Source organism: Aplidium turbinatum, chromosome 10, assembly GCF_918807975.1.
Source record: "Aplidium turbinatum chromosome 10, kaAplTurb1.1, whole genome shotgun sequence".
Lineage (NCBI taxonomy): Eukaryota > Metazoa > Chordata > Ascidiacea > Aplousobranchia > Polyclinidae > Aplidium > Aplidium turbinatum.
The window spans coordinates 15,376,309-15,384,326 of NC_137481.1; positions in this window are offsets into that span (position 1 = coordinate 15,376,309).

Genomic DNA, 8,018 nt, shown 5'->3' on the forward strand with positions numbered 1-8,018 from the left:
ATGACTTCGACCGCACTTTATCTCAAAGAGCATGTTTCAATCTACAAATACCAACCTCGCCCTTACATTTTAAGGCTATATTTATTTCAATAAAAATTATCAAAACCATGGTTTTCCACGCGCTTGTATATTTGGCCACGTTTCTGCGATGGCGGATTGCATTGCGCAACACGTGGGTTATGACGTCAGTTGGAGTCAGGAGTTTTATTTCTCTATGGTTCAACAAAGCAAACTCTCTACCAAAGCTTTATCATCTAGATCAGAGATGGGAAAACTACGGGCCGCATGCGGCCCGAAACAACTTTCTGTGCTGCCCGTGAAAGCCTGAAGCAATTATATAAAAACATAATCCTAAAATTGCTTGAAAATTTTAATTACTACAATGACTTAATTAAACCTTTTCTTCATATATTTCATCTTGATAAAGATAAATTATAGTCTTTTTGTCGCATTGTAGTAGTTTGTTTCCCCAGCCACATTGTGATCTAGCATGAATGCATGGCTGTTATTAGTGTCAAAGCAGCCATTGCTAAAAAGCTTATTACGTTACAATCGAAATTTTTGACTTCGGCCTGTCACATCATGAGACTTTCTTTTTTGTTTTAGTCTTGGATCAAGGCTAAGACTCTTGGTAGACAGAAAAGCAGCGATTGCGACAATTTTTCTGATTGTGTTAATTAGCTCAGATGTAATCTATTTACTTCGCTCAAAGTGCGTCTGGCAAAGTGTTATCTTGATGTGGGTTGTATTCAAATAAACAATTGAGACAAAAATTTTTTTATATCTTTTACGTAACACATGTACTGTATATAAAATCTCTGTTTCTTTCGTCACTTCAAAACTAAATAAAAGCTTGTGCTTTGACTATTTTAGGTTTTATATTTTGGCTTATAGCCTAATCTTAATTATACTATACTGTGGCCCTTGAACAAGTTCAGATTCTGAATGCGGCCCTTGAGATAAAAAGTTTGCCAACCCCTGATCTAGATTATTTAAAAAAAAAAAAAACCTAGATGAAGACAGTCCCAATAAATGCTAAAGCGTTATCGCATGATAGTCGACTGTACTATGTCCTACAGTACAAAATGTTTTCGATGTAACCAAGTTTGGCTGTTGTAGGCTAATCTACGAAACTAGCCTTCGGCGATGGGCTTCGCAAACCACTCCTGGCACACAGGCATGAACAACTAAATTTGTATAATGCTGGCTGCAAGATGCGTCTTCATTATGGATGCCTTACAAATTAGCACATTCACTAGCAACCAAGCCTGTCTCGGCTAGTTTGGTCTACACTAAGTTCGACTCCAACTGACGTCATATCACTAGGTGGCGTTGATGAGTTTGCCACTTCCAGGTAGCGTGAGAGAGAAGCGCTAGAGAGCGTGGGAAAAGTGTCGATTTCTTGGCTGTGGGCCTCAATTGTAAGGAAGTGAGTTTTTCAACAGGTACCGGATGTCTTGGCAATGAATTCTAGCCAATGTTAATTTGATCGTGCAGTAGCACTTTAAGGACTGCTCTCCATTCAGCGGCATCTAATAGATGGAATAGTTCCCCGGCAACAAGACTTCAACAATCGGAAACTTCACTCTGTCAATCTTGGTGACCCGGGCTGCGTCAGTGATCCGAAGCCTCTACAAGTATGCGAAACTGCCAGGATTAAGCTCTGCAAGAAGCGTTCCCACTTCCCAGTCCGAGGATAAAGATTCAATCAATCAATCAATCACATATCATGTAGCTTATATAGCCTACAGACCTGAAGTGTTTATGTGGATGGAAGAAAATTTGTCAAAGCCAACAAACCAAAAACCATTGGTAAAAGAATTGACAAGCAGAAACTTCACTCTATCCATCTATTCTTGGCAACTTGCTCTGCATCAGTTTTTAGTTCAAAACCTCTAGAAAATAAAATCTTTCCAAGATTAACCTGCAAAAGAAGAGTTTTCCAGTTGAAAGATAAAGATTTCCTCAATAAATCAAAATATTTATTTCAAAAGTGGAGATTAAGCGTTCTTTTTTTCAGCCAAATGCTGCGGATTCTCTGTAGTGATGGCGTTTTTTCACGAGGTTTCGGAATACAGTTCCCTATTTATGAGCAAATTACGACTCATCGACTAGGAAGAGACAAGACATAACAACAGGGAACTGTAAACTACAGGGCTTGTTAATCTCCCAATTTACGCCCGAAGTCAAGAGGCAGTTGTTCAAGGGCCAAGTCGTTAAAGTCAGATTAATTATTTTTTGGCTATTTGTGAATTGAAAAAGCAAAACCATAAATATAGAGCTTCAGTAACAGTATTTTTATCATTATTTCGTGTTTGGCTACGCGGTTGCAGATTGACAATTAGCCTAACTGCGTAAATCGCTTGAGCAGCACACCATTCCAACTTAGCCTATGTCAAGCAACGAATTAAAACTATTTGTGCACAAAAGCAGCCAGGGTTTTTACCTTGCAACAAAAGCAAATATATCACCGGCATGTAAACAAAATTTTCAACTGGTAGACTCGTATTGACGTTGCAGCCTATTGATTTTTTATTTGCACCTGTAGCCTATCATTTTGTTTAATTGTTCGGTTGCATCCTAAATGAAGAATCCTTATATCAGTTCAATTCAGTTTATTTTTATCTCTGACCATCACAACAAAAATCAATATATATACCAAACATAGCAAAGGTTTAGAAAATGATAAACGCGACAAAAACGCAGACGTTATAACGTGCTTGATATTAAAACAAGACGTAAAGGTTTAAATTTGGCTTCTCATCCTCAATAACATCAAGAAACCAGAACAGAGGTTGAGAAACATCAGTTCTTGTTTCCTTTATTTTTGCTGGTTAGGTCTATATAGGTCTATAGCCTGTAGCCTACGCCCTACATTGTATCTTTCCCTAGACCTCTGCCATGTTTGGAAGTTAGCCTATTGTTTTTCGTTGTAGCCTAATGCCTACTGGTCAGAAATGAAAACAAACTAAACTGATAGAGATAACTTGTAATAGGCCTACGCTAGGCTAGTAATAAATCAATGTGCCGTCGTAATCAATCATTAATGTAAGCCTATAATATATCAATTTAGGCTACAATAGCAAACCAGTGTAGACTACACTTTGCGTAGCCTACTGCTGCCCTAACTCTTGTCTGCTTCTCAGCAGAATAGGCCTACGCACATGTTTGGTACAACAGTGCTCACTGCCACAACATCGACTCTGCCATCAACAGCGCCCTGTGCACAGTGATCGAATGCCTGTGTCCCACTCCCACACCATTATACAAAATCTATCCATTCTTGCTGGCATCTAACCTGCCGAGCTTCGTCGCAAAGAAGCCAATCTGTCTTTCGGTTGACGAGCAATGGCGCCCAACCACCTACTCACTCCGAGGTTTCTGCTCCCTCAAATGAGCAGCCTCGTCGACTGAATAAAGACACCCATTCGTGCCAGCCGCTTAACTTCTTCTCAATTAAGCTAACGGACAAAACATATCTGCGGCTAATTGGGCGCACAATAAATGGAAGTGTGAAACGAAATCAAGTAGTCTACCACCAGTGTTACTGCCGCTGTAACAACCAGACTTCATTCGTTCCTCCCCGACGCCGACACACGTTCCATCGGCCCGACACTATATTCCGAGTCGGGCGTGAAGGCGTTTTAATCTTCTTCGTACAGGGGTCGGGTTTTTCGCTCAACCATGCACCAGTGGGGAATGGCTTCTTCCTCTTCTTGTGAAGGTGGTGCTGAAGAACAGACAGCATATAGTCCGGGGCTGAAAGTGGGTTTTTAAAGTCAACCTATACTGGAATACTGAGTGGAACCTTTTTGTAGAAATACTTAGAGGGGTCCTATAGGAACAATTTTAGAGATGTTGCCACCTTCCAAACCCTGGGCAACATCCCTATTTCGTTCGGTTTCCAAAGTCAGTAAAATCGGGAAAATCCGCCAAGATAAAATTTGGAAAAAATCTCAATTGGTCCAAACATAGGCATGTTATATATCATTTTAAAGGATTTTTTGTCCAGATTAACAATGTTGAGATCTTAAAAGTTCTAATCATTTTGAATTTAAGTTATTTAAATTAACAATTCTCAATTTTTTTTATAAAAAATCGTAAGAAAAAGAGGGATTCAGAGAAGCATTATTTTGAAAAACTGCTCAACTCTTCTTTTTATTTAACAAAATGCATAGTCATTCTTTAGCAGATAAAAGTTCTTCGTCGCTGTCACTCTCACTCGGACTATTGCCAACATTCCATTCATTTTCGCAATCGCTGCATGTACAAAAATCGGTACAGCCAATTTTCGATTTCGAACAGGAACATGCTTTTGTGTTGCATTTCGAAGCTGAAAAAAGAAAAGAGTTTGTCTTAGAGTTTTTCATGTTCATGATAATTCTTGTCTTTTTACCACTAAACATGGCTGTCAATTCATTCTTCTAAAAATGGATGGAGCAGCCAAACTGAAGGGTAAAACAATGAATTCGTGTATCATGTGACGTGCTATCATTGATCGAAGCTATGGAAAGATTAAGTTTGCTATTATATGATATCATACATATCAAAAGCACTTTCTGGATGGTTTGAAAAATCAAGAGGATGGAGGCATGTTTCAAGAAAGTTTTTGAGCTTTACCCTGTCTGTAAGATCTGCTTTCATCCTTACTTCTGTTTCTTCCTTGTGGGTTGGCATTGTACATTCTTGATTCTCTTTGATGGCATCCAAAGATTGGAGTACTTCATTGCATGAGTGTTGACTTTTGACCCAGATTTGCAAAGTTCTTGGCTTTGTTGTCTTTCCGATGATTTCATTAGGACCTTTGCCGAACGTCATGTAGGAGGTTTCAATCATCATGTCAGACCAAATACCATTCCATGTGCCTTCTCTTTGGCGCAGAACATGTTCTCCTTTCAAAAACTGGTCGAGGATTGTAAATGGTAACCTTAACATTGTAAGCAGATAACATAACCCAAACCTTGCATAATTGATATGTCCAGCAGCAAAGAAGTAAGGAATCATTTGATGACATGCATACAGATGTAGGGGAAATTCTCCTTCTCGTTCTGCTTGTACAAACAACATCATAAGCAGAACTGGCCTTATCAGATTGTTAATCCAATGCTCAGCAGTCATACTCTTCTGTGCTAAAAATTCCATTCTTTTCTCCAGATCTTCAAAGGAATATACTGTACATCATCTATGAAACTCTTAAGCAATTCCATGACAGCAAAACGTAGTGCGCGCATGTTCATAGGGAACTTTTTACCAGTCATCATTTTCGGTACACTTGCAAAAGCAGATTGTAACCAAGGGACAAGACCACTGTTTTCCATTAGAACTCCAACACATTCTATGAAACTCATAAACCAGTGCATACCACCAAGTCTTGGAACAATGTGGTTTCATCGTAACGTATCAGACCAGATAACATCTAAAGCTACTTTGTAAAGTTGCTGATCCAATGTGAAAACAGCAAACCCTTTCCCTGATTGAGCAGTGATCCTTTCAGCCTCATGCATCACAGTCAAAATTGTTGAGGGATCAGATGGTGTTTTATCGATGAGTGGTAAGAAAGTTACCTTGGATTTTGGTTTCAACGAGATGCCAGATTCTCGCAGCTGCCTGCAATTATATCCATTGAAGCCAGGAGATAACTCTGATGCATGATACTTCTTAATAAATGAAAGATCGTCACATCTACTTCTATTCAAACTCAAAGCTTGATGACACAATATCTTCAGTGGCAGTATTTGGTATTTGCAAAATGATTCTGGCATAGGGGGTTCTTTTGCCCCTTGAAATACTTCATTTCAGTTTCATTCAGTTCAACACTTTTCAAGTTCTCTTGTTTCAGTCTCGGAATGGGTGTCTTCGACGGTTCAGATTTTGGTGTTGGTTGGGCAACGATTGTTGCCATTTTGTGCGTTTGTTTTAAGCCATTTTGGGAAAGAATATGTGCATCGAAGTTGTCTGCAATTATTTGGATAAGACCATCTCTCGACCTAACTTCATTATCGTTGTTGTCACTTGATGCTGCTGCCGATATTTTAAATCTTCGGAATTTTTGATATGTAGATGTGATCCCGTACTCATGCAAGTGTTCAATCAATTTCCTGTCATTTGCTAGAAGTGACAGTGCCAATTGTAATTTTGTGAAACGTTTTGTTACCACAGCGGACAATATATATCTAATCATAGCAGCAGGTAAACTTCTTTCGAAAGTCGGAGACATATTTGACCAGAAAGTCATCAGAGTCTCTCTGCATTCATTCATGAGATTTTCGGGTTCAATAACACTTTATTCATTTTTGGAATGTGGCAGCTTACGAATCTCTTCCTTTATTTTCTTTGAAAGGACACTCATTGACGAATCAGCGTCATCGTTGTCGGTTTCAGAAACAGCCTTTACCAAATGGGACGCTTTTCGCTTCAACATCATAATGCTTGCTACTCCTGGACAAGAAAAGACATAGATTTCTCCATTCATGTGATCCTTCGATTTAGTGATAAATCTTGATCGGTTTCCTTCTAGCCCTCCTTGGCCCCTATACATCTCGTGAAGCTCCAAAGATGATCATGATTTGTCTGGAAGGTTTCTAAATGACCTCGAAACGTAGGCTACTTGAAAGCAGAGATTTCTGGTGAATTGATAGAATTATCACGCTTTGCTGATGCGATCTCTTTGGGGTTCTGGAATAACTTTAAACTTTTTCATGGTACCTGTATAAACAAAACAATGGGCAATTAAAGACAGTTGCTTCATTTTATTAAGAAGGAATATTGCACCACACAGACAAAAACAAAGTTCAGAGAAGATCACTGTGCTACCTACCAAAAAAAGGTTGTACGCTCGTAGATATCCCTATATTTCAAAAACTATAATGACTCATTGATAATAGTAACACTGATACCGCGCCTCTGCTGCATGCAAGTCGCTACATGCACCTTCTATTCTGATTCTAACTAAATCTCCAGTTGCATTACCACGTTCCAAACATTGCTAAAAGAAATATTATCCAATTTTAAATATGCAAATATCTAATACTAATCTCTAAATACTACTCTTTAATCTCTAATTGAACCATGGCCAAATCCCAAAGAATTAAAAAAAGTACACTCGGAATTCATTGACTTTGTATAAAGCAAGATTTGTTTGGTAACTCTACAAAACTTTTTCCAGACAACACAAAATTCAAATGCAATTAAGCTTACTTGAAGAAGTACGTCTTTAAATGATAGCTTTCCCTTTCCACGTTCGGCAGTTCTGCACAAGAAGCTTTTGTTCTTTTCCGATCTTTCTGGATGCTTTTTATCCTTCTCAATGTCACATGCTTCCCCACATATTAAACAATTTTTCTTCAAATCAAAAAATGTACTTGAAGATCGTTTGCTACGTTTCACATATGACGTTTCTTGATTTTTGTTCTTCCTTTTCAGATATCTCCCGATATGATTGTTTGACGTATAAGTAAGATAACAGTTTTGATGGTAATATAAGGCATTGCTTGAATCGAATTGTTCATAAAAGTGACCACCTCTTCTTTCGCTGCATTGTTTTACTTTTTCTTTACGTGTCAATGTCAACTGTGCCTCCACTAGCTTATGCGTATCAGAACAATCCAATATACTTTGAAACATACAAAAAGGTTCCATGCTCTGCATATCATTATTTAGACAAATTACTTTTTATATTCTGAAAAAAACGAAAAGAAATAAAATGAGAAAACAAACTTAATGCAAATATTCCAAACAAGAGTAATGAAGACATGCCATAGCAGTTTATAATGAACTTCACAATGCAATACCATGTCTTCATGTTCTATTTTTACACAATTTGCCAACAAAATGAACAAATACTGATGGGAGAAAATGTGATAAACTGATCAGAGTTTTTTTGTAAATAACTTAAGACTTCAATATTATTAATCTGGACAAAAAATCCTTTAAAATGATATATAACATGCCTATGTGTGGACCAATTAAGACTTTTTCCAAATTTTGCCTTGACAAATTTTCCGGATTTTACGGACTTT